Raw genomic sequence first — 26,289 nt, forward strand, 5'->3', positions numbered from 1 at the left:
TCCCCCCAAAGACTAATGAAAGAGCTCAAAAGGATTTTTAAAATAAAAAAAAAGGAGTAGAGGATAAAATGGGAAAAGAAATGAAGGTTATGCAAGAGAATTATAGAAAAAGAGTTAATAGCTTAGAAAAGGAAGCACAAAAAATGGGAAAATATATACAAAAATTCACTGAGGAAAACAACTTAAAAAGTGGAATTTGCCAAATGAACTAGGTGGAAAAAAATCCTCAAAAATTAGAATTGGGTAAGTGAAAGTTAATGACTCCAGAAGATATCAATAATCAATAAAACAAAATCAAGAGAATGAAAAACATAGGAGAAAATCTGAAATATCTCATTGGAAAAGCAACTGAACTGTAAAACAGATCCAGAAGAGATCAATTTCAGAGTTATTGGATTACCTGAAAGCTATGCTAAAAACAAATCCTGAACAACATCTTTCAAGAAATTATCAAGGAAAATGCTTTGATATTCTAGAACCCAAGGGTGAAATACTAATTGAAAGAATATTCTGATCACCTCCTGAAATAGATCCTAAAATGAAAACTCTCAGGAATATTATCATCATCTTCCAGAACTTTTGGGTCAAGGAGAAAATACTGTAAGCAGCTGGAAAGAAACAATTCAAATACAGTGGTGCCACAGGCAGGATTATACAAGATTTCACAGCTTCTACATTAAAGAATTGGAGGACTTAGAATATTATAATTTGAAAGGCAAAGGAGCTTGGACTACAACCAAGAATCATCTATCCAGCAAAACTAAGAATAATCCTTCAGGAGAAAACCAGGTATTCAATGAAAAGGAGGACTTTCAAGCATTCTTAACAAAAAGACTAGAAATAAATGAAAAAGTTGACTTTCAAATACGAGACTCAAGATGCACAAAAAGATAAACAGGAAAAAAAGTCTAAGTTATTCTATAAGCTTAGATTGTGAACATCTCTACACAGGAAGATGATCCTTGCAACTCTTAAGAAATGTATTACTATTAGGGCAGTTAGAAGGAGTATATATAGACAGAAGGACTAGGTATAAATTGATTTTGATGGGATTATATAAAAAATAAGGGATGAGAAAGAGGAAAGCACTGGGAGAAGAGGGGGAGAGGTAGAATGGAGTAAATTAGCTCACATGAAGAGATTTGAAAAGCCTATTACAATGGAGGGAATTTCACCTAGCCCATTTGATAAATTCTACTTTTTAAGTTGTTTTCTTCAGTGAATTTTTGTATATCTTTTCCCATTTTTTTGTGCTTTCTTTTTGAAGCTATTAACTCTTTTTTTCATAATTCTCTTGCATAACCTTTATTTCTCTTCCCATTTTATCCTCTACTCCTTTTTAAAATTTATTTTAAAAATCCTTTTGAGCTCTTGAACCTTGCTCTCATTGAATTTGGCTCAAAGAGGGATAATATACATATCCACTTAGGTATAGAAATCTATGATATCCCTTAGTGAAATAGGACAACATAAAGGGGAGGCTCATAGAAGGTAGGGCAGAGTGAGGGAGACAGTGGTCAGAAGCAAAACATAGGGTGAAAGGTGAGAGAGACAGAGAGAGACAGAGACAGGGAGAAAGAGACAGAGAGAGAGAGAGAGAGAGAGAGACAGAGACAGAGACAGAGAGACAGACAGAGAGACAGAGAGACAGAGACAGAGAGAGAGACAGAGAGAGAGAATAAACAGGGAAAATAAGACAGAGGAAAGTACACAGTTAGTAATGGTGACTGTGAATGTGATGAACTCCCCCATAACATGGGAAGAGATAGCAGAGTGGATTAAGAACCAGAATCCAATAAAATGTTATTTACAAGAAACACTTTTGAAGAAGAGACATATACAAAGTAAAGCAAAAAGGCTAGAGCTGAATATATTATTATGCTTCAGCTGAAGTTCAAAAAAAAAAAGCAGAGTTAGCAATCATGATCTCAGACTAAAAACAAAAATAGATCTAATTAAAAGAGATCAGGAAGGAAGTTATATCTTTCTAAAAGGGGCCCTAGACAATTAAGAAATATCAACACTAAACATATATGCACCAAATGGTATTGAATACAAATTTTAAAGTAAATAAATAAGAATGACAAATGAATTACAGGCAGAAAGAGACAGTAAAACTATACTAGTGGAGTGGGGGAATCTCAACTTTCCTCTTTCAAAAGTAGATAAATTTAAACAGAAAATAAAAAAGAAAGAAGTTAAGAAGTTAATTAGAATTTTAAGAAAGTTAGATATGATATATCTCTGACAAAAACTGAATAGGCATAGAAAGGAATATACCTTTTTTTCTCAGTGTTACATAGTGTCTACACAAAAATTTATCATATATTGGGGCACAAAAACCTCACAATCAAATGCAAAAAGGCAGAAATGTTAAATGCACCATTTTCAGATAATGATGCAATAAAAATTACATGTAATAAAGGGCCATAAAAAGATAGTTTAAAATGATTTGGAAATTAAATAATCTAACCCTAAAGGATGAGTGGGTCAAAAAACAAATCATAGAAATCAAAATTTCATTATAGACAATGATAATAAAGAAATAACATATCAAAAATGTATAGGATGCATCCAAAACAGAACTTAGGGGAAATTTTATATCTCTAAATGCTTACATCAATAAAATAGAGAAAGAACAGATCAATGAATTGAAAATCAACTAAAAAAACTAGAAAAATCTCAAATTAAAACTCCCAAATAAACATCAAACTGGAAATCCTGAAAATCAAAGGATAGATAATAAAATTGAAACTAACAAAACCACTGAAAGAAAATTAAGAGCTGGTTTCTTGAAAAAAAAAAAGCATAATAAAATAGATAAACTGCTGGTTAATTTATTAAAATTGTGGTGTGTTTTGCCCTTTGTTCTCTAAGAGGACCGTGACATCAGGAAGATGGTGACATTACGTACTATTAAATTGGATTTAAGTGAGGGAGGGCTGTGCAAAGTCACCAGCCTCACTTTCTCCTCAAGAGTCATCTGGTTCCGGTAGTCAAATATATATCAGGACAACTAGAGAGACTCAGGATGTAGTGGGAGCCCTGGTCTTTTTAAGTGAAACTCTTTCCAAATTTTCACTTTGAATGAGGCAATGTTCATTCAGTGATTAGACCTGTTTAAGAAGTGATTCAAGGCATGTTTTCCCTTTAATAAAAAAAAAATCTTTTGATTAAAAAACAAAAAGAAGTAAGAAAACCAAATTACTAGTACCAAAAATAAAAAGTATCAATTTACCACCAATAAAGGGACAATTAAAGCTGTAATTAGGAGCTATTCTGCCCAATTGTATGCCAACGAATCTGACAATGAAGTGAAAAGGAGAATATTAGAAAAAAAAGTAAATTGCCCAGATTAATAGAAGAGGAAATAGGATACTTAACCGCATTTTAGAAAAAAAAAAGTCAATAAACCATCAATGAACTTCCTAAAAAAAAAATCTCCACAGTCAGATGGATTTACAAGCGAATTTTACCAAACATTTAAAGGACAAGAAATTCCAGTACTACATAAACTATTTGGAAAAATCGGCAGAATTCTACCAAATTCCTTTTATGTCACTAACATTATACTGATACCTAAATCAGGAAGAGACAAAAAAGGGAAAGAAAATTATAGATGAATTTCTGTAATAACTATTGAGGCAATAATTTTTAAATAAAATGCTAGGAAGGCAATTATGGAAATATATTACAAGGAAAATAAACTTATCATAAGGGATTTATACCAGGAATGCAGAGCAAGTTCAATATTAGGAAAACTATCAGCATAATTGACCGTACAAATAACAAAATCAATAGAAATCACATGATTACCTCAATAGTTGATGAGATACATCACCCATTCCTATTAGAAATAGTAGAAAGTGTAGGGATAAATGGAGCTTTCCTTAAAATGATAAGTAGTATCTATCTAAAAACATCAGGAAGCTTTATTTGTAATGGAGAAAAGCTAAAAGTCTTCCCAATAAGATCAGGAGTGAGGCAATGATGCCTATTACCATCCCTATTCAACATAGTATTAGAAATGTTAGCTATAGCAATGAGAAGAAAAAAGAAATTGAAGGAATTACAACTGGCAATGAGGAAACAAAATTATCAGTCTTTGCAGATGATATGATTATATAGTTAGAGAATCCTAAAGAATTAACCAAAATCCTATCTGAAATAATTAACAACTTTAGCAAAGATGCAGGATATAAAATAAACTCACATAAATCATCAGTGTTTCTATATATTACCAACAAAGTCAAGCAGTAAGAAATAGAAAGAGAAGTTCCTTTTTAAAATAACAGTAGAAAATAGAAAATACTTGGCAGTCTACTTGCCAAGACAAACCTAGGAACTATATGAATATAATTACAAAACATTTTTCACACAAATAAAGTTAGATCTAAACAATTGAAAAAATATTAATTGCTCATGGGTAGGCTGAGACAATATAATAGAAATGACAATTCTTTCTAAATTAGTTTATTTATTCAGTGACAAGCCAATCGAACTACCAAAACATTATCTTATAGAAGCAGAAAAATGATAACAAAATTCATCTGGAAGAATAAAAGGTCAAAAATGTCAAGAGAATTAATGAAAACCAATGTGAAGAAAGTGGCCTAATTGTATCAGATCTCAAACTGTGCTATAAAGCAGTAATCATTCAACTTATGTGATACTGGCTAAGAACAGAGTAGTGGGTCAGTAGAATAGATTAGGTACACAAGATACAGCAGTAAATGACCATAGTAAGCCAGTGTTTGACAAACCCAAGACCCCAACTTTTGGGACAAGAACTCAATATGTGGCAAAAACTACTGGGAAAACTAGAAAACAGCATTTCTTAATCTAGGAAAAGAAAAACATCTTATACCATATATCAATATAAGATCAAAATGAGTACATGATTTAAATATAAAGCGTGATACCATAAGCAAATTAGAAGAGTGAGGAATAGTTTACCTGTCAGATCTATGAAGGAGGGAAAAAGTTATTGACCAAATAAGAGACAGAGAACATTATGAAAAGGAAAATGGATAATTTTGATTATATTAAGTCAAAAAGGTTTTGCAGAAACTAAACCAATGCAATCAAGATTAGAAGAAAGCAGAAAGTTAGAAAACAATTTTTACAGCAAATGTCTCTGATAAAGGCCTCATTCCTCAAATATACAGAAAATTGATTCAGATTTAAAAGAAAATATATAGAGAATTGATTCAAATTTAAAAGAATACAAATCATTCCCCAGTTGGTAAATGGCCAAAGGTTTTGAAGAGGCAGTTTTCAGATGAAGAAATTAGCGTTATCTATAATCATATGAAAAAATGCTCTAAATCACTATTGATTAGATAAATGCAAATTTAAAAAAATCTCCAAGGTGCCACCTCACACCTATCATATTGGTCAATATGAAAGAAAATAAAAATGACAGCTGTTGGAAGGGATGTGGGAAAATTGAAGAGACTGGAAATGAGGGATTTCATAGTGGGGGATAAGAGCTCAAAATTTTAACTCTTACAAATTCAGTTCTCTCAATTTCCCATTTCTACAAATGCCACCATCATTCTTCCTGTCACTTGGGTTTGTAACCTTCATTCTCCCCTTTCTCTTCAATCTTCATATTCAATAAGTTGCCAAGTTTTTCCATTGCTACAACTTTCCTTGTATGCATCCCTTTCTCTCCATTCCAATAGCTTCAACAATAGTTTAGGCTAGAGGTACCAAACATGCTGCTGTAGAACTGTCATAGCACTTCCTCTTGAATCTGAAGCAGATTAAAATTTAGTTAGGAAATATTTAACAAAAATGAGTAAAATATAGCAAATAGAATAATGTCAATATGTGATTCTCTTATCCAATATTCTGCCATAGAATGTTTCATTACAGTTTAGTAGTCACTCTTTCTATTTGAATTTCTCATCATTGGTTTATATTGTTATCATTTTTCACCTAGACTATTTCAATAGCCTCCTAATTGGTCATTTTCTAGTCTCTCCCCTCTCCTATGCATCCTCCACATGGTAGTCGAATTAATATGCCTAAATCAGAAAGCTGACCATGTAACTCCCTACTCAAATGTATAATAATGTAATGTAATAAGCTCCTCATTGCTTCTAGGGCAAATACAAGATTTTCATCCAGACAACTAAAGCCCTCAACTTTAATCTTTCCTTGTAGGCTCCCATCTACCTCTCTAGTGTTATTTTCTATTGCTCTCTACCATGCCTTCTCTGTCCCAATCAAACTGATTTACTAACTGTTCCCCATATACTACATTCTACCTTTATGCCTCTGCACAAATGGACCTAACATCTGGATGGCATGCCAGCTTCATCTTCATCTTCCTACAAAGCACAACTCAGGTGCCATCTCCTCTCTGAGGACTTGCTGACTCCCATAATTATTAGCACTCTAAAAGCTGAAAGTAACAAGGTTAAAAGAATATGTGAATTATACACCAGTCAGAGTGAGTGATCATTAAGAGAGAATTGGTAGAAATAATTCAAAGATCTAGGTCTTCCTAAATATAATTAAAAAAAGATTAACCCACCTAAATACCATAATGAAGGAAAAATATGAAACAACTCTCCTGAACTTTTGACTGTAGAGCATCAATTAAGAGAATCCACAGATTTCTAACGAGGAAATAAAGGGAGAAAAATCTAAAGCTTGAACTGGTTAAATATCACAGTTTCAGTAACAAGCAGCAAAATTTGCAAATAGGAGAAAGCCCTTCATGAAGTAAAGATAATAAGTAGCATAGAGTTATTCTGCATTTGAGAGAAACTATAGGAGGCAAAGGAATATTAAATTTCAAAAAGCAAAGAGGCTCGAGCTCCAACCCAGAAATAACATATCCTTAAAACCTGAGCCTAATCATCATTACCGTCATTAACAACAACAGCAGCAGGTGAATGTTCAACAAAAGAAAAAATGTTTGAGGTATTCTTGACAGAAAAAAAACTGGAGAAAGGCAGTTTATTTGACTTGCAAACACTTCACATAACAGAAATACAATAAGGGTAAACAAGTATGATTATCAAGAAAATAATTAAGAAATAAATTCAATTCTCTTCTTTTTTATAGATTATTACTTGAAAAGAGAGATTCATCTATGTGGGAGATGAATAAAAAGGGGGGATCATCAAGGGACCAAAAGGACCAAAGGAATTTAAGATTTAAGGGGAACTTAAATAATTGGGAGAAGGGAAAGTGATGACAAATTAATTTTCTCTGACTGCTCTGAATCATTATCTTTTATGAGAGGGAATGATACTAGAAGAGTACATGGATGGGGAAAAGAGATCAGGTACGGAGGAGAATAGGTGAAGAGTTAGTACAAGGAATCCCAAAGGTCTCAGTGGCATTTTAAGCTATTAGCTTAAACTATTAATTTATTTAAGCTTTAATAGCTTAGTAACTTAGAGACACTCAGGTGCTTAAAACACTACAAATCACTCTTACTTTTGGGACACTCTACTTAGTCTCTCAATAAGGGGATGGAGATAGAGAATGAATGGAATAAGAGCACTGGAGGGGTAAATATTGAGGTGGGAAGCTGCCCAGGAATCTTATTTCAGAAGTGAAGAGGAATGGGTGCAATTAAATTTATTTTTTTTGTGGGAGAGGGAAAGGGAAGAAAGATTTATTAAGTGCCTATTATCTGCCAGTCACTATGCTTAGTCCTTACAGCAATGCTGGGATGCAGATGCTATTATTATGCCCATTTTGAAGTTGAGGAAACTAAGACAGGCAGTTTCTGCCTCGAAACAAGTGACTTGTTTAGGGCCATGCAGCTAGAATGTCAAAGGCTGATTTTAAAGTCAGGTCTTCCTGACTTTAGGCATAAGTATCCCTGCAGTGAGAAGCAGCTGGGCGACAGAATGGATAGAGACTAAATGAGAAGACATGTATATCTGTGCTGAGACAAGAACATTTATAATGGGTTTTGTCTGTATGGATTTGCACATTATTTTCTCTGAGAAAGGGTTGTACTGCCATGGGCAGCATCCCGTTTAAGAGAGGGGATGTTTTGTTCCCCAAGGGCAGTCAGAACCTACAATAGTAGGAGGAACTACAAATTGTGCAAGATGACCTTAGAAATAGAAATGGATTATGATAAAAGTTGGGGTTTAAGATTAGGTCTCAGGGTTTGGAAAACTAATTGACCTACCACCCAAGCTGCTCCATCCAAGAGTCCAACATACAATTCATTTTCTCATGAAAATCATATTTTTCAGACTAGTTTTAAGACATAATATTTTTCAAGACTGAAGTCAAGAAGGAAAAAAAAAGAGAGTGGAGCATGAAGAAAGATGTACAAAGGCAATGCCTTTGTAAAAAATTGGACAAAAGAAGGAGTTAAAATCTTGTGCTTTAGAAACAACTTCTATGAGGGTCACAGAGGCTGCAGAAAGTGCTCTGCAGTAATATACTATGACAATGTTGAAGTAAGGTTTTATGCTTGTTTTGTTTTATTTTTTTACCTTTCCTTATGTGAATTTTGCTTTGGAGGTTTAATCAGAGTATGAGAGGCCAGTAGGAGGTTGAGCCACTGTTAGAGGTATGCTATTGGTCATGTATCATATTCCATTCCATCCATCTACAGATAGTGGGTTGTTGGGGAGAGAAGAGAGAAAGGGTGGGGTATGTGGGGGCATTCTGACTTGAAGAATTCTTAGGGAATTTGGGAAACTTTGATGGAAAAGGTATATCAGGATTATGTGAATGATTTGGAATGGCAAACTGAAGAGTGTGGACTTTTTTTGTGTACCAGGTGAGGAGCATAGAAGATTTCTAAGCTTATTCTATGTACAAAGTATGGGTCATAGAGCTGGGGAGTTACATTGTAAAATAAGTTGAGAAAAGGACGCAGAGAGAATGGGGACAGGGACCAGTGAAGAAGCTATGAGGTGAATTGGTCTGAAATGGTAGATGGCGGGGACCAAGCAGTCTGAAGATTATGGGGTGATTCATAATGTCCCTGCTGTGACATGATGGGTCTAATCAATGGGAAGAAAGTAGGAAGGATTATGTGGTTCTCAGAAGAGGGGGTGACCAAACCCGAGCCAATAGGCCGAACTTTGAACAGAGGGCAGTACCACAGATGGCAGAGATCCCAATGTCCTGGATTAGATATATGAAAGCCTGTCAGTGTTTTCCCATATACTCATTTCTCTAGGAGATAAGCCTGGACAGAGTCAATAAGTAAAAGGAAAAAGGCAAACAGAAAAAAATAAGACATTTGAATAGGGAAAGGGATTTTGAGAAAAGGAAGATTCCACATTTGGTTGGTCCTGGGGTCCTAATATGTGCTTTCTGGAATCAGAACTGTCTGTTCTCACAATCCCTCAGAACTTCTTTATCTTTTAACCATTTTTTCCCTTCAAACTTAACGCTGCCACTTCACTGAGGATTAACTAAAGGCCAAGTCTGACATCCTTAATCCAACCATTTCTGAGTTATCTGAGAGAAAAAAAAAAGCATAGGGGAAAATTTCATATTGCTGAAAGCATTAACCCTTAAAGAACCAGATGGAACAGAGAGAGAGTGCACAATTGTGCATGATTATTCTTAGACACATAGAACCGGAATGTTTCCTAGGAGCTTTAAAAAGACTTTGAGGTTATCTAGCCTAAATACTTTTTCACTTTCCAGGATCACAGTTTCATTCACTGTAGTATTGAATCCCTATGATCTTTTACAATTTGAATATTGGGTGAGAACATGAAAGATTTTATAGATGAGGAGATTGAGGTCCAAAGATGTAATATAGCTTTCCCAAGGTCCTTCAGCTCATTAATTCTCTCCCTTCTCACCCTACTCTCCATACTGCTCACACACAGCAATATTGGACTGACAGGCATTCATGTGAGGTGGCACATAAGAATGAGGCTAACTGTATTCTCTTCTGTCTCCCTGGAGTCTCCTGTTTGGTTTAGCTGTCTACAGAGACTTGAACACTGTTTATTTATATTTTCTATAGGACCGATGGGGAGAATATTCTTTAGAGTATGCAGTCTTGGGGAGAAGGACAGGATACATCAGATAAGTCTCTTTCAAGAATGAACAAGTCATCAATTCAACAAATAGTTATTGTGTGCCTGAAGTATACCTGGCTTGGTGCTAGGCTCAGTGGGAGATTCAAAAGAAATATAGTATGAAAATGATCTAATTCTATACAAAACTCTATGTGATATTAAAATAGCTAATTTTCTTCTTGTTCTTTACATGAATACAATCATAACAATGCTATAAATGAGAGGAGAAAACACTCCCAAAAGAGTGTATTCTATTATTGAATTAGAATAAAAGAAGAAAGATACTGAAAGAAAGGGACAATGAAAGAAAGATTAAAATATCAGAAATATACATGACAAGACAATAGAACATCCCAGAATTCTTCATTGTGTACACTGTCATGTTAAATATTTAAAGTTAATTGAAGGTTATGATGTTTTAATATTTAAATTTTGATAAAGAGAGAAAATAAATCTAGGGTATACTACCCAATGAGCATAAAAATGGATTGAGGAAAGAAGAATTACATATATGAAACAACTGAATGGCAGCACAATCCGGAATATAATCAGTTTGGAGTTGTGCTGACCCCCCTTGACCCTTTCTCTAACCAGTAAGCCAGAAGGTCTCTGCTTATAAAAAACTGCAACCTGTTTTTAGGAATGTGTGCACATTAATTATCTGGAAGCAGATAGATGTTGCCAGTGACGAATATGTTGTATGTGTTCATTAAGGTGAAATTACATTATAGGCTTTCAAAAGTAATTAAATTGCATTTCTTTAAAATTAATGCATAATTCATATATTTTTATTTTATTTTATTTTTTTACTAACTTGAATTTTTAAAAAAATCTATTCTTAGAATCACAGAATCTCAGAGTTAGAAGGAACTTTGGAGGACATTTAACTTAACCATAACTGAAAAAGAATTCCCTCTACTATAGAAGTTCTTAGGCTTTCTTGTGTCATGGACTTATTAGACCATGTCTGGTGAAGTACATGGACCTCTTCTCAGAAGAACGTTTTTAAATTAATAAAATAAAACATATAGGATTACAAAGGGAACCGAATATTTTAAAATGTAATTGCTGTGATATCTTTTAAACGCACACATTAATGGAGCCAGATTAAAGATACTTGTTCTAGCCTAATCCCCTTATTTAACAAAGAGCATAAGACCCAGAAAGGTTGAGCTAGCTGGCATAATAGATAGGATCATCCAAATCCTGCCTCAGATGCTTACGACCCGTGTGGCAACTCTGAGTAGGTTATTTAATCTCTCTGTCTGTTACCTCAATCTGTAAAATGGGAATAATAGTCATAGATATGTTGGAGAGTATTGTGAGGAGAAAATGAGAAAGAAAACCAATTATATATTGAAATTAAGTTATCAAAATAAATTTAAAAATGTTTATGGGATCTTGATTAACGACATAATGGCAATGATAATATACCCTTGCTCTACAGCATGCCTAATTAAGGGTCATCCAAATTTTGCTTAAAGACCTTTTCTACCTCTCATTTATCTCTTTAGTTAAAGTGTGCTGCTGGTCACTATGTTCAAAAGGCATTAGTTCATAAAAAATGCCGTTGGACCTATGGCTTGTCATTGGCTTTGCCCATCTTTTTCTCCCCTTGCCCTGTTATGGTCACCTCTATCTTTTCCTCTTCCATCACCTCATGTTCTGCTCAGAGAATACAATATACTCAACTGCTGCTTCTGGGACCCATTCTCAAATGTAGATTTAGAGAAATCTAAGTAGTGGGAGAACAGAAAAAGATATTTGCAATAAAGAGCCTTCTATGTTAGTGAAAACCAGTCCCTCAAAGGCCCTTGAGAACTGAAGTAAAGTTCATTCATATCTTTTTTGTCCAGCCGCCAGCCACATCCTGTTTGGAGACACCCTAAATGCTTTTGAAATCATAGGCAAATTGGAGGACTCAACTTTACAAGCGTTTGTAGAAGTCAACCCGTCCAACATTCATTTTACAGAGGTAGGAGAAGACCAACGCTTGTCTGCTTTGATGTTTTAAAACTACTTAAATGAGATACTTATGAAGACTGGCCTCTCCATCATGCTATCATCTCCATTTCCAGAATAATGACATGTCCCTCTATGCTAATTCTTTATGTCATTGTCAGTCAAGGTGGGAAGCAGTACTGATATTAGAGTTTTTGGTAATGGATGTGTGCATTTTTTTGGTATCCACATATGCTGTATCATGAAGGTTCAAAAGGAAAGTGAAATCTATAAATAAATCTCATTACATGATGTTACTGTAATTTCCTGTCATTATCCCAAGTGCAGCTCAACATGGTACAGTTTGCTGTATGAAAGGCGGAAGGCTTAGGGATGTCAGGCTGAGCCTTTGAATAGAGACAGAGGGAAGCACAGAAGGTAGAAGCCATACATAGCTGCAGACAATCCTCAGGAACTTAACTGTTCTGGGGGTATTTTCTTTGCCATGGAGTCTTGACTGGGGGGTGGTGAGAGGAAAGCAACCCATCTTACATATCATAAGGTGAGTTTAAGACTATTGGGAAATTCCTAATATCCTTTTATTTTATTCCCCTTTGGTTTTTACCTGCTCTGGCCCTTACATCTCTAAACCCCCAAACTATTTGACCTCCCTATTCTCTATCTTAATGGGGGCTCCTCTCACATCTTTCAAAAGTAAGCTCCAACTATGGAACCGACATGCCATACTATTGTCTCAGATATGAACCATAAATGTTTTGTATTTTTTTTTTTGCCAGTCTGTGATTGTTATCAGCACTAGGGAGCAGCAAATCAAGCAGTGCCATAGGCTGAGTGTTGTATGGCAGGGAGTGGAGGTGGGGTAGGTCACAAAAGCAGTAGAGGTCACAGCTTAACCTGTCCTTCAACGAAAATCTAAATGGTGGTGGTGAAACTATGTACATATACACACACACATAACATATATGTATATACACATTGCATATATACACACATATACACATATACATATGTGTGTCCATATGTGTATATAGAAATAGATATCTGTGTATGTGTAGACATATATGTATACATAAACACACATGTATGTACACACAATATAAACACATATACATTAATCATGTGTGTATGTGTATACATGTGTCTCTGTGTATATGTATAAATATAAATGGATATATGTAGATATATACATATGTATATAAACAAATGTATGTATATGATTATATATACATTAATACAATATAGACAAACCATCATATGTATGTACATGTGTATATGTACATGTATGTGTATTTCTGTATATAAAGTAAAGAGCCTAAGAACTGATTAAAAGAAACCTACAAACCCATGTAAAAGAAATAAGAAAATTAGGGGGATCACATACACTGGATTCGGGTCCTGCCTTCAGAAATTGCAACTTGCCCAGGGTCAAACAACTGGTAAGTGTCTGTCCTAGCTTAATGGCCATGAGTGACTAATAAAAAAATTCAATGTTAATAATGACTGACATTTATGTAAGTACCTTTAGGTTAGTAAAAGTGCTTATTTATTATCTTATTTGATCCACATAATTCCTTGAGAGGAAAGTGAAATTAATATTTCTATTTTACAAATAGGGAAACCAAGGCTGAAATCTAGGTAAGTTGAGTAACTTACCTAGAGTGATGTAGGTGATCAGGTCATACAGGTAGCAAATATCTGAGGCAAGAGTTGAATGCAGATCTTTGAGACTCCAAGTCCAGTACCCTATAGATTGTGTCATCTAGTTTAGTCTTTCTGGGCATTTCACTCTGTTAAATTAAGGGATTGGATCAGAAAACAGCTAGATAGCATAGTGGATAGGGTGCTGGACTAGAAATCAGGAAGATCTGATTTCAAATTCTGCCTCAAACATTACTAGCTGTGCAGCCCTGGGTAAGTCACTTAACCTCTGTCTTCCTCAGTTTCTTCATCTGTAAAATAGCAGCACTTACCTTCAGAGTTGTTGTGAACGTCAAATAAGATAATATTTGTAAAGTTCTTTGCAAACCTAATGCATTATATAAATGCTAGCTATTATTATTAGAACAAGAGTTCTTAACCTGGGGTCTGTGAACTTTTTAAAAGGATATTTTGATAACTTTTAATATAATAGGTTTCCTTTATAATCCAAAGTATTTTATCTCATGTGTTTAAAAAGTACTATTCTGAGAAGGGGTCCGCAGTCTTCAGCAAATAGCCAAAGGGGAGCTGTGAAACAAAAAATATAAGAACCCCTGGATCAGGAAATATTTTAGGTCCTTCTTGTCTCTAACATCTGTAATTATATGCATTTATGTACAATAAACAAGGCATATTTGTTAACAGGTGAATAGTAAAGGTTACGTAAGTGTCTACTTAAGGAAGACTTACTGGAGAAGGTGACTTTTAAGCAGGGTGTAAAGTGTGGCAGGGATGTATCTCACATAAGAGAAGGAAGACTGTACTCAAGGCAGTAAATATTAGAGTGTTTTGATGAAGGTTAAAGTGACTGAACCTAAAATGTGGTCAAGATGTCCAGGAAACAGAATCTGGCTTCAAATTGTTTGCTTGACTCAAAACCAGCATGCAGTTAAAGATTAGGAGAAAAAAGACTTAGTTTCATTGGCAAACCAATAACAGGCTTTAGGATTTTGCTTTAAAACATTCTCAATAATCCTATTAACTGTGGAGGAAAATGGGGTTATTTTAATGACAGAGTATATATGTATATTTCTATCTATATAGTTTCCCTCTGCCAAGGTCTCAAGGAGATTAACCACACCGGCTAAAGTCGATCCTCTTTGTGGAACTTGTCCCTATCTGAGATGAAGGATGGGCGAGGGTGCTGAAGAGAGGTTTAGGCTGTTCCTCTGGGGCTGTCTGCTTGATAAATGCCCCAGCTCCATCTCCTGAGAGGACATAGTAACTGAAAGGCAAGGGGCCCTTTGCCAAATCAGGTTATAATTGGTCCCATCCTCTTAGAGGGTTTTCTGATCCCTTAACCCAACTCAAAATTTGATTCACATTCATCAGAGATGTTTCTCACAGACTCTAAATTTTAAATTCGTGGGTAATGTTTCTGGAAACTCTTCCAAATTCTGGAGTCCCACTGGGAAGTAGAACAGTGTGAGGGAAGATATTTACTTGAGATATCTCCTGAGAGTTGCTTGGTTTGTAAGAATACAATACTAAAGTGATTCACTGGAGAAACACCAAATCCCTTAGAGGAAAAAAAAACCATATATATATATGTATATGTATGTATGTATGTTTCTGTGTGTATGTGTGTGTGTGTTTTTGTGTGTGTGATTTGCATATAATAGCCTCAGGTTTCCAAGGAAAGAATGTTGGTTACTTAGACTCTTTAGTTACTCCTTAAATGCTAACTCCCCTCCCCTTCCTTTGGGTTCAAGGCTGATTGATCCTCAGGCATGGAGACATGGATGCTGGCATGAGAAAGAGTACTGTATACCCTCAAAGATGTCATTTCCATCCTTCTGAATTACTTACAAGGCTCAGACATGTTTGCTACCAGAAATCTCTCTCCTATATGTTATTATGACATGTTCTCTTGGGTCTTTAGGACTTGGCAAATCTGGTAACTGGAATCCAGGGGAGAAGATGAGCTCTGTGGAAAGTAAAGCTGTAGATGAAAAGACAGAGTTATAAGGTTGTTCAGTGGATAGCGTGCTGGCCCTGGAGTTGGGAAGACTCATGTTTCTGAGTTGAAACCAGCCTCATACACTTCCTAGCTGTGTGACCCCGGACAAATCATTTAACCCTGTTTGCCTCAGTTTTCCCATTTGTAAAATGAACTAGGGAAGGAAATGGTAAACCACTCCAGTGTCTTAGCCAAGGAAACCCTAACTGTGGTCACAAAGAGTTAGACTTGACTGAAAAAAACAATGAATGAACATATGTAATGAGTGGTGGTATACTATTGGTCAACAGACCCTACTACACATTTTGTACAAATATGAGAGGTAGTATGAAGTAGTGGGTAGAAAAGAAGCCCTAGAGTCAGGAAAACTTGGATTCAACTCCTGTTTTTGACACATTCTGGCTGTGTGGCCCTGGTCAAGTCAATTAACCTCTCAGTGCTGCAGGTAAATTTTGAAGAGTATAATTTGCAGAACTATTGCTTATCTGCTTTGATAGAGGGAGCTTTCTCCCAGAGAGGGCTCTCTACAATGATGAGATCATAAGGTTGAACAGACATCCATCTATCTGTCTGTCTGTCTGTCTATCTGTCTGTCTGTCTATCTGTCTGTCTGTCTGTCTAATTATTTAAATCTGACTTTAAGACTTTAATAAAGCTGAGAGGAAGCCTTTGCTTTTGTAATGCTTTGGGAACAGAGTGCAAGATCTGCTGGGCCTTACCAAACTGGAAAGGCTTTTAAAGTGTGGACTCAGCAAGGGACAGAGTTTCTGTTGGCTCACAAACCAGTTAAGATAATGGTGGTGGTGATAATGAGGATGACAGTAATAATGTTGATAATTAGCATTTTTTACCTCTTTAAGTTGTCTCAAGATTTTACAAATATTATCCTATTTGGTCATCGCAATAATCCTGAAAAGTTAGGTACTACTATTATACTCATGTCACTGATGTGGAAACAGAGTCACACAAAAGTTAAATGATTTGCCCAGGGTCACACAGCTAGCAAGGGTCTGAGGTAAATTTGAACTCAGTTCTTTCTGACTCCAGGTTCAAGATTCTGGTTACTGTACCACCTGGCTGCTTCTGTCAAGTCAGCTATATAAAGTCCCATTATTAGAAGTTTAATAATAGGTGAAAAATTATTTTCAACCACAGCAAAAGACAAAAATTGTGCCTGCTAAAACAGAGGGTCCCAATTTGTATTTGTGGTGGTGGTAGTGGGGCATACCTACAAAATAATGGATCTTGGATGTATAATATCATCATAGATTAAGAGCAGGAATATTAAAGGCTATTGAGAGTGACCCCTTCATTTTACAATGGATAAAACAAGCTTTGAGAGGTAAGGGGCAGAATCATGATTTGAACCCAGGTATTTTGATTTTATCTGGGCAGCTAGGTGATTCAGTGGATAGAGTGCCAGGCCTAGAGTCAGGAAGACCTCAGTTCAAATCTGGTCTCAGAGCATTATTAGCTGTGTGACCCTAGGCAAGTCACAGCCCTGTTTGCCTCAGTATCTTCGTCTGCAAAATGAGCTGAAGAAGGAAATGGCAAACTACTCCAATATCTTGGCTAAGAACACCCCAAATAGGGTCATGAAAAGTTGGACATGATTGAACAACATAAATTTTGATTTCAAAGAGAAGTACTCTAGTAATTGCTTCCTAATTTGTGAACAATTTTGTAAATCCAATTTTTAATCTAGTTATGCTGAAAGATGTGTTTCCTTCTCCATTATAATGAGCAGGTACAATACAACTGTGGCATTGGAGACCCACATATGGATAATGTCTTCAGACAGCTGAGGGTTTACACCTTTAAGCACCAAAACTGTGAGTTATTTTAGATTAAAATCTTTCTAGAAACAGTCTACTTCTTTGTCTTCAACAACTGGACAATTGTTCGACAAAATAAGGAGAAAAACACCCCAAATTAATTGTCCATTAAACAAGATAGAACAAAACCAATCAAGTGAAAAACAAATAAAATTGTTTTTGTTCTATGTCTCCTTCCAGGTCTTACCTGCTTGAAGTTTCACCAACTTTGTCCCCATGTATTTTCCTTCCTCCTCCTCGTTCCTGCCTTTCCCCCAGTCTAGTTGCTTTCAGCGTGTTGGCCCAGCTTTGGATTTGCTAGGCTCATTTTGTGTCACCTCCTACAGTTCCCTCTGGTTTTGGGGGGTCCTTTATATTTATATTTGTTGTTGATGGTACCATAATATCACATTATATTACCAAGCTAAAATTTATTCAGTCTTTCATCAGTTGTTGGACAAGTGGCTTGTTCCTAATTGTTTACCTTTACAAATACAGCGGATAAGAATATTTTTGGCCCAGATAGTTGCCCTTTCTTATTTTTGGGATGAGTAGTAGCAATGAAATCATTGGATTGAATAAACACATGCAGACACATGTACTTCAGGGTTTCTGAATCAGGTTCTTTGAATCGTATCTCAACAGAGCGAAAGTTGTTTGTAACAGAGTAGAAGAGAGTTGGAGGATGTACTTTTGGTTTGTTTATTTTTATCTGTCAGTTCTTACCCACAGGAAAAAAAGATCAAAAGGTACATATAAAAACTCCTTAATCTAGGATGATTTTTAACCTTAAATAAATCTGAACTATTCAGTTCACCTGCTTTTTAAATTGAGAAAAAGATTAAAAACATTAAGTGCAACATTAGCAAATACTGAACAGTAATATACTGTAGTTCAGTATTATGGTATAAATGTACACTGAGGAAAGTAGTGGTTGAGATACAACATTAAAAGAGAAGAAGGGGAAGGGAATAGAGAAGGGAAAAGGAGAGAGGGGGAAGAGAAAAAAAAAAGCATGGGAGAAAAAGATCTATAGAAAAGGGAGTAGTAAAGGCCCCCTAGATAAGAAAGGGACTGAGAACCAAAGAAAGAGCACTTATGCATATGGGTTTCAAGGTCAGTGTTTGAGGTCATGGTGTTCTCTTGGGCTATAGGTTTGTCAATATGGCCATTGTTCAAATGTTGAACTTCATTTTATACTTTCTCTAGCATAGCTTAAGGTTCTCTAATTGTTTTATTTATTTATTTTAAGTTTTCCACATTCATTTCCACAAAATTTTGAGTTCCAAATTTTCTCCCCATCTCTCCCCTCCTCCCACCCCAAAACACTTTGCATTCTGATTACCCTTTCCACCAATCTGTGCTCCCTTCTAACACCCCTCCCTTCCCTTATCCCCATCTTCTCTCTTGTCCTGTAGAGCAAGATAAATTTCTATACCCCATTACCTGTATTTCTTATTTCCTAGTTGTACGCAAGAGCAATACGCAATAGCTGTTCCTGAAACTTTGAGTTCCAACTTCTCATCCTTTCTCCCTCCCCTGAGAAGGCAAGCAATTCAATATAGACTATATATGTGTAGTTTTGCAAATGATTTCCATAATAGTCATGTTGTGTAAGACTAACTATAATTCCCTCCATTCTATCCTGCCCCCCATTGCTTCTATTCTCTCTTTTGACCTTGTCCGTCCCCAAGAGTGTTTACTTCTAATTCTCCCTCCTCCTATCTGTCCTCCCTTCCATCATCCCCCTCCACCCTGCTTATCCCCTTCTCCCCTGCTTTCCTGTAGTGTAAGATAGGTTTTCATACCAAATTGAGTGTGCATATTATTCCTTCCTTGAGCCAAATGTGATGAAAGTTTCACTTTTCCCTCTTGTTTCCCCCCTTTCCCCTCCATTGAAAATGCTTTTTCTTGCGTCTTTTATGAGAGATAATTTTCCCTATTCCATTTCTCCCTTTCTCCTCCCAATATATTCCTCTCTCACCCTTTAATTTTATGTTTTTAGATATGACCCCTTCATATTCACCTCACCTTGTGCTCTGTCTCTCTGTCTTTGAGAAAAGTTTCAAGAGTTACAAATATTGCCTTTCCACATAGGAGTGTAAACAGTCCAACTTTAGTAAGTCCCTTGTGATTTCTCTTTCCTGTTTACTTTTTCATGCTTCTCTTGATTCTTGTGTTTGAAATTCAAATTTTCTTTTTAGCTCTAGTCTTTTCATCAAGGATGCTTGAAAGTCTTCTATTTCATTGAATGACTATTTTTTCCCATGAAGAATTGTACTCAGTTTTGCTGAGTACGTGATTCTGAGTTTTAATCCTACCTCCTTTGACTTCTGGAATATCATATTCTATACCCTTCGATCCCTTAATGTAGAAGCTGCTAGATCTTGTGTTATCCTGGTTGTATTTCCACAGTAGTTCTTTCAAGCTGCTTGCAATATTTTCTCCTTGACCTGGGAACTCTGGAATTTGGCTACAATATTCTTAGGATTTTCTCTTTTTGGATCTCTTCCGGGAGATGATAGGTGGATTCTTTCAATATTTATTTTGCCCCCTGGTTCTAGAATATCAGGGCAGTTTTCCTTGATAATTTCATGAAAGATGATGTCTAGGCTCTTTTTTGATCATGGCTTTCAGGTAGTCCCATAATTTTTAAATTGTCTCTCCTGGATCTATTTTCCAGGTCAGTTGTTTTTCCAATGAGATATTTCACATCATCTTCCATTTTTTCATCCTTTTGGTTTTGTTTTATAATTTCTTGGTTTCTCATAAAGTCATTAGCTTCCATCTGTTCCATTCTAATTTTTAAAGAACTATTTTCTCCAGTGAGTTTTTTAACCTTCTTTTCCATTTGGCTAATTCTGCTTTTTAAAGCATTCTTCTCCTCCTTCACTTTTTGGACCTTTTTTTGCCAATTGAGTTAGCTTATTTTTAAAGGTCTTATTTTTTTCAGTATTTTTTAGGGGTCTTCTTTAGCAAGCTGTTGACTTGCTTTTTATGATTTTCTTGCATCACTCTCATTTCTCTTCCCAATTTTTCCTCCACCTCTCTTACTAGATTTTCAAAATCCTTTTTGAGCTCTTCCATGACCTGAGACCATTGCATATTTATTTTGAAGGTTTTGGATGCAGAAACCTTGACTTTTCTGTCTTCCCCTGATGGTAAACAATGTTCTTATTCATCTGAAAAGATGAGAGAAAATAGGTATTTTCTCTTCACCAAGAAAGTAACCTTCTATAGTCTTATTTTTTTCCCCTTTTTTGGGCATTTTCCCAATTCATTACTTGAATTTTGGGTCCTTTGTCAAGAGTAGAATATACTGTGGGAACTTGTAAGTTCTCAGTTCCTCCAAGGTTGAACAATCAAGGGAGAGGCATTTATTCCTCAAGGGTCTCTAGGTCTGCCAGTCCAGCACTCTTCCTTACCCTAAGACAGTGCTTAGGGCTGAGATTTAGATCAGCTGCTCAATTCCCCCAAGGGCTTTAGATGGAGGCTTCCCAAGGCTAGGCAGCCACTCAGTGTGAGATTAAGATCAGCTGGTCAATTCCCCCAGAGGCTTTAAGCTGAGGGCTCAAACAATGGATACTGGCTGCTACCTGCTGTGGTCATGGTCATCACACCCGCTGCTGCGTGCTGCTGCTGCTGCTGCTGCCGCTGCTGCTGCCTCTGCCTCCTCGCTGCCTGGAGTTGGGCCTAGGGGCCAACTTCTCGCTCAGGTTGTAAAAGCCCCCTCACTGACCTTTGAAGTATCTTTGTCACCTGTGGGTTGAGAGATCTGAGAATCTCTGCTGCTGCTGGGGATTCCACCACTGAAGTCTGCTCCAGCCCTGCTCCTCTCAGTGCCAGTGCTACATGGCCAAGGCTGGGCTGTGCTCTGCTTTGTGTCGAGTGCAACAGACCTTTCCCTTTGACCTTCCAGGTCACCCTGATCTGGAAATCTCCTCCATTCTGTTGTTCTGTTGCTCTAGAATTTGTTGAGAGTCATTCTTTACAGGTATTTTATAGGCTGTGGGGGGAGATCTAGAGTGTTTATGTCTTCCTACTCTGTCGTCTTGGCTCCACCTCTCAGGTTCTCTAATTCTTAAGGTAAACCTCTAAATGAAATAAACAGAACCACCTGCTGTGGGGTATTTTTTGATGAGCATATTATCCCAGGGCCAGGATGAAAGGAAATCAAAACTTGACCCCCAAGCTAAGGGGATAGGAGGATCTGCCTATAGCTAATAACCCCTAGGGCTGAGGTCACCCATAAAAAATTGGAGTTTTAACTGGGTGTAGGTTGAAGAATCCTTGGAAAGTAGTCTGGTCCCTAGATCCACTACATCTGATGGGCTCTGGGGTCCAGCTGTACTCTACTGCTCCAGATTCAATAACAAGAAAGCAAGAGAGAACAGTTATTATTTCTACCAAGACAGAAAACAAACAGCAGGAGCAGCAGAAGTTTCATGGCAGAGCAGCCTAAGAACTGCAAGTTGTTGCCTAGATGTTATTGATTGAGTGCACCTGTCTGTCTTCATTTTAAACTGTGTGCTTGATTGCTGGCAGGTTTATAGGATTATGGCTTTAATTGGATGCCTGTGTTTTACTAGATGTAAGTGAAATTTATGACTGTGGGGCTTGTGGTACCCAGGTTTACTTCAGCCATCACAGCCCCTGCTGGGAGATCAGAGACACGGGAGCCAATAAGAGAGAGCACTCAGGCTGGCATGCCAAGGAGGCACCTCTGGGGCTCTGTAAGCTGGCTGGGGGGTCACTCAGAGAGCAGACAGCACTAGAATTGGAGCCAAGGCTTCTGCTACACCAGAGAGCTCCCTTGACTCTCTGGCCTCTTCTGAAGCAAAATTGAGGTAGTTACTGACTTCCCAAAGAAATTATTGATATTTTGTTAGATTTTGAATTGTTGGCAATACAAAGCAAACTGCTCAGGGTAGGAGTGAAGTCTGGGTGAAGACCTTTGGAATTCTCATTGCTTGAGCTAAATAGTTAGGAGACAGCTTCTTTAGGGGGGGTGAAGACTTTGCCAAGGCTGGAGAGCAGGCCACCCAAGGGAGTGAAAAATCATTGCCATAGCACTTTGTTCAGTCACTCAATCATGTTCAACTCTAGATGACCCCATGGATCATAAACGCATCAGGCCCTTCTATCCTCCACTATCTTCTTAATTCTGGCTGAACTCACATTCCTTCCTTCCACAACACTATCTACCCATCTCATTCTCTGCCACCTCCTTTCCCATTTTGCCTTCAATGTTCCCCATTATCTTTCTCAATGTTTTTTCTAATGAATCCTACTTTCTCATAATGTGGCTAAGGTATTAAATTTCAGTTTCAGTATTTGTCCAGCAAATGAATAATTGGAATTAATTTCTTTAAGTATTGACTGACTTGATCTCCTTGTCATCTAAGAGACTCTCAAAAGTCTTCTCCAACATCTTTTTAATGATATCCATAAGACTTTTTGTTTATACGATACTTGTTAATATGTTGAAGCATTTTCACATCTATTATTTCACAGAATCACATAATAAAGGATCTGAAAGGGACCTTTGGGGCCATATTTTCCTACCTGAACAAGAATTCCTTCTACATATTTACCAAGAGTTTGTCATCTAGCCACTGCCTGAACACAACTGGTAAAAAGGAGCTTCCATATTACTATTTCCGGAGGCATCCCATTCCACTTTTGATCAGCTCTACTTATTAGATCTTTCCTTACATCACATAATTTTTCATTTTTAACTCTGAATTCCCTCTTTTAGTCAGCTGTCTTGCCACCAAGACCAAAGACCATCCTGTATAAGATGCATCCCTTTTAACTCCAGAATGACTGCTCTGGTAACACAAAGGGTCTATTTGGTGAATGTCTGCTGTATTGACTGATAGAATGGGTTGACCGAAAAGCCACGATTCACTTCACTCTCCTACCATTTTCTTTCTAAATAACTTACTTCTATTTACTTCTCACTTCCTCAACACCACTCTTTCTAGTTCTAGAATCACAATGAAATCAATGCAGCCACGGATACTGGGAAAAAATGCATTGATATATTCACAGATTATGTTCCACTCTACAACTTTCCAAGCTCAGAGGGATTCTTGCTTGTCTGTATGTGACATTTTTTGTTTAGAATGTAATCTCCTCCAAGGCACTTTCATAGATAGAGCTTAATAAATAAGTTTTCATTTGTTCAATTCTTCTGTCATTCATTCATTCAAACTGAATGTTGACTGATATTGAAACTTGCAATTTGCTAACCTTCCCCATATGCACCTAATTGAATTATCATCTTTTTATACCTTATCCACAACCATAGCATGAAAGAATACCAAAAGCATCACTGAAATCTAAGTATAATGTACCCCTAGTATTGTCCTTACCTGGTAACACAGAATGAGTATGGACATCAGGGATCAGGGGACTCACATAACTCAGGATGATGTCCTCCTTGTTATCACTATGTGCCCCTTCTAACATGATGGGAACACACGTAGGACATCAGTTCCCTCAAATACTCCATCTCCCATCGCTAGGCATTTTCACTAGCTGATTCTCATGCTCTTTTCACCTCTGCCTCCTGGCTTGCCTTCCTTCAAGTCCCAGTTAAAATACTGCTTACTACAGAAAGTCCTTTCTGATCCCCCTTAATTCAAACTCCTTCCCTCTGAAATTTCCAATTTATATTGTATATAGGTCATTTTTATTTTGCTTCATTTGCTTCGTTTCCTCATTAGAATGTGATCTTCTAAAGGTGGGGGCATTCTTTTGCCTTTCCTTGTATTCACAGGGCTTAACACAGTGTCTGGTATATAAAAGGTGCATAATAAATGTTGATTGACTCACTATCACTTTTTCTCAAACAGATTCCTAGAAAAAATCCATCTATCTGTCTTTTCTCTTACTCATCTTTTAACTCCTTATTATCAGAGATTATCTCTCCCTTAAATGAAACTGTTCTCATTGAGGTTTCCAACCACTGATTCAGGGAATCTGGTTTCAAATTACGCTTTCAATACTTATTACCTGTGTGACCTTGGGGCAAGTAGGTTCACCCTCCTGAGTCAGATTTTTCAACTAAAGTGCTGTCTTCTAGTTCTGTGTCTCTGATCCTATAATTTTAATTGCTAAATGTTATGGACTTTTCTTAGTCTTTTTTTTTTACACTTCTAAACATCCCTTCCTCCTGGTTACTCAGGTTCTTAGCTTTTCAGGGACTGTTCTCTACTGGTTTTCTTTACCTATCTGAACATTCCTTTTCAGCTTCTTTTGTTGAATTATCATTAATGTCTTGCCCACAACTATGAGTGTGCCTCAAGGCTCTTCCTTAGACCCTCTCCCCTCCCTCTTCTCTTTTCTCCATGTAATTATTTCTTTGAAGATAAGTCCCACTTCTATATTCCCATATCTAATCCCTCTGCTAAGATCCAGTCCCAAATCCTTAAATGCCAATTGGACATTTTCAACTGAATGGTCCTTAGGTATTTCAAATTCAATATGTCTGAAGTAGGATTTATTATATCTCACCTCTGCCTCAATCTTCTAAATTTTATTATTTCTTTTGAGGGCTTTACTATCCTTCTAGTCACCCAAGTTTGCAGCATCAGAGGCATCCTCAACCCTTCACTTTACTTCACTCCCCCCATATTTAATCAGTTGTCAAGTCCTATTGATTCTAACCACCACAATGCCTTTCCCATCCATCCCTTTCAGTCACCACTTAGACTTACGCTCTTTCCACCTGTCACCTGGACTATATCAACCACTTGCTAATTAGATCCTCACTTCAAGTCTCTCTTCTATCCAATACACTCTCTATATAGCTGTCAAAATAATCTTAGAATCAAAGAATAGTGGATTTAGAGTTGGCAGGGACTTTAAAGGTCAGATTGTCCAAACTTTTTATTTTACAAATAAAGAGTTGGGGACTCTAAGACTGAGTGACTTGCCAAGGTCAGGCATATTTTAAGTGGTAGAATGAGGACACAAACCTCTGTCCTCTGACTTTAAAATCACATGCACTTTCTACTGTACCACACTGCCTTCTGCTTCTTAAAGGACCAGTCTAACCATCAATCCTCTGTACAAGAACGTTTAGTGGCTCCATATTGCCATCAGGATAAAATAAAACCCCATTCTTGGAATCTAAAGCCTTTACATTTTTATTCCAGCCTACATTTTCTGGCCTTATTTCACATTACTGCCTTTCATGTTCTTTCTGTCCCAAACTACTTGGTCTTCTTGCTGTATTACCTGAATTTGCTATTTCTATCATCTTTCTCTAGAATTTTGCAGGAGCTGTTTCTTTTATTCTGTAATATACTTCCTCCTTACTCTTCCCTCTTGAAAGACAACTAGTAGTCCAGTGACTTGGAAAGAACAGAGTTCAAATATGGTCCAACAAACTCAGTTGAGTGTGGGTCTCAACTGCAGTTTTTTTAACCATAAGAGGGGGACCCAGGGTTGTTGTGAGGATCAATATTGGTAAAATCTTTAGCACCACTCCTGGCACACAGTAGGTAGTATATAAATGCTTACTCTTAATATTATTAGAATCTAAGGGTTCTATATCTTATAATATCTAATAATTATCAATTATAATATGTAATATTATAAGAATCTAAGGATTCTTTGAAGGCTCTATTCATGTGTCACTGCCAATGGAAAGCTTTTCTTGACCCTCTGATTATTAGTGTGCTCTCTTCTCCAAATTATCTTGTGTACACATACACACATACACACACACACAGTTATATGTTGTATCCCCTAATTTAATGATCTAATGTAAGGGCCTGGAGGGAAATGCACTATATTTTTTTCCATTTTG

The sequence above is a fragment of the Notamacropus eugenii genome, chromosome 5 (assembly GCF_028372415.1).
Source record: "Notamacropus eugenii isolate mMacEug1 chromosome 5, mMacEug1.pri_v2, whole genome shotgun sequence".
Lineage (NCBI taxonomy): Eukaryota > Metazoa > Chordata > Mammalia > Diprotodontia > Macropodidae > Notamacropus > Notamacropus eugenii.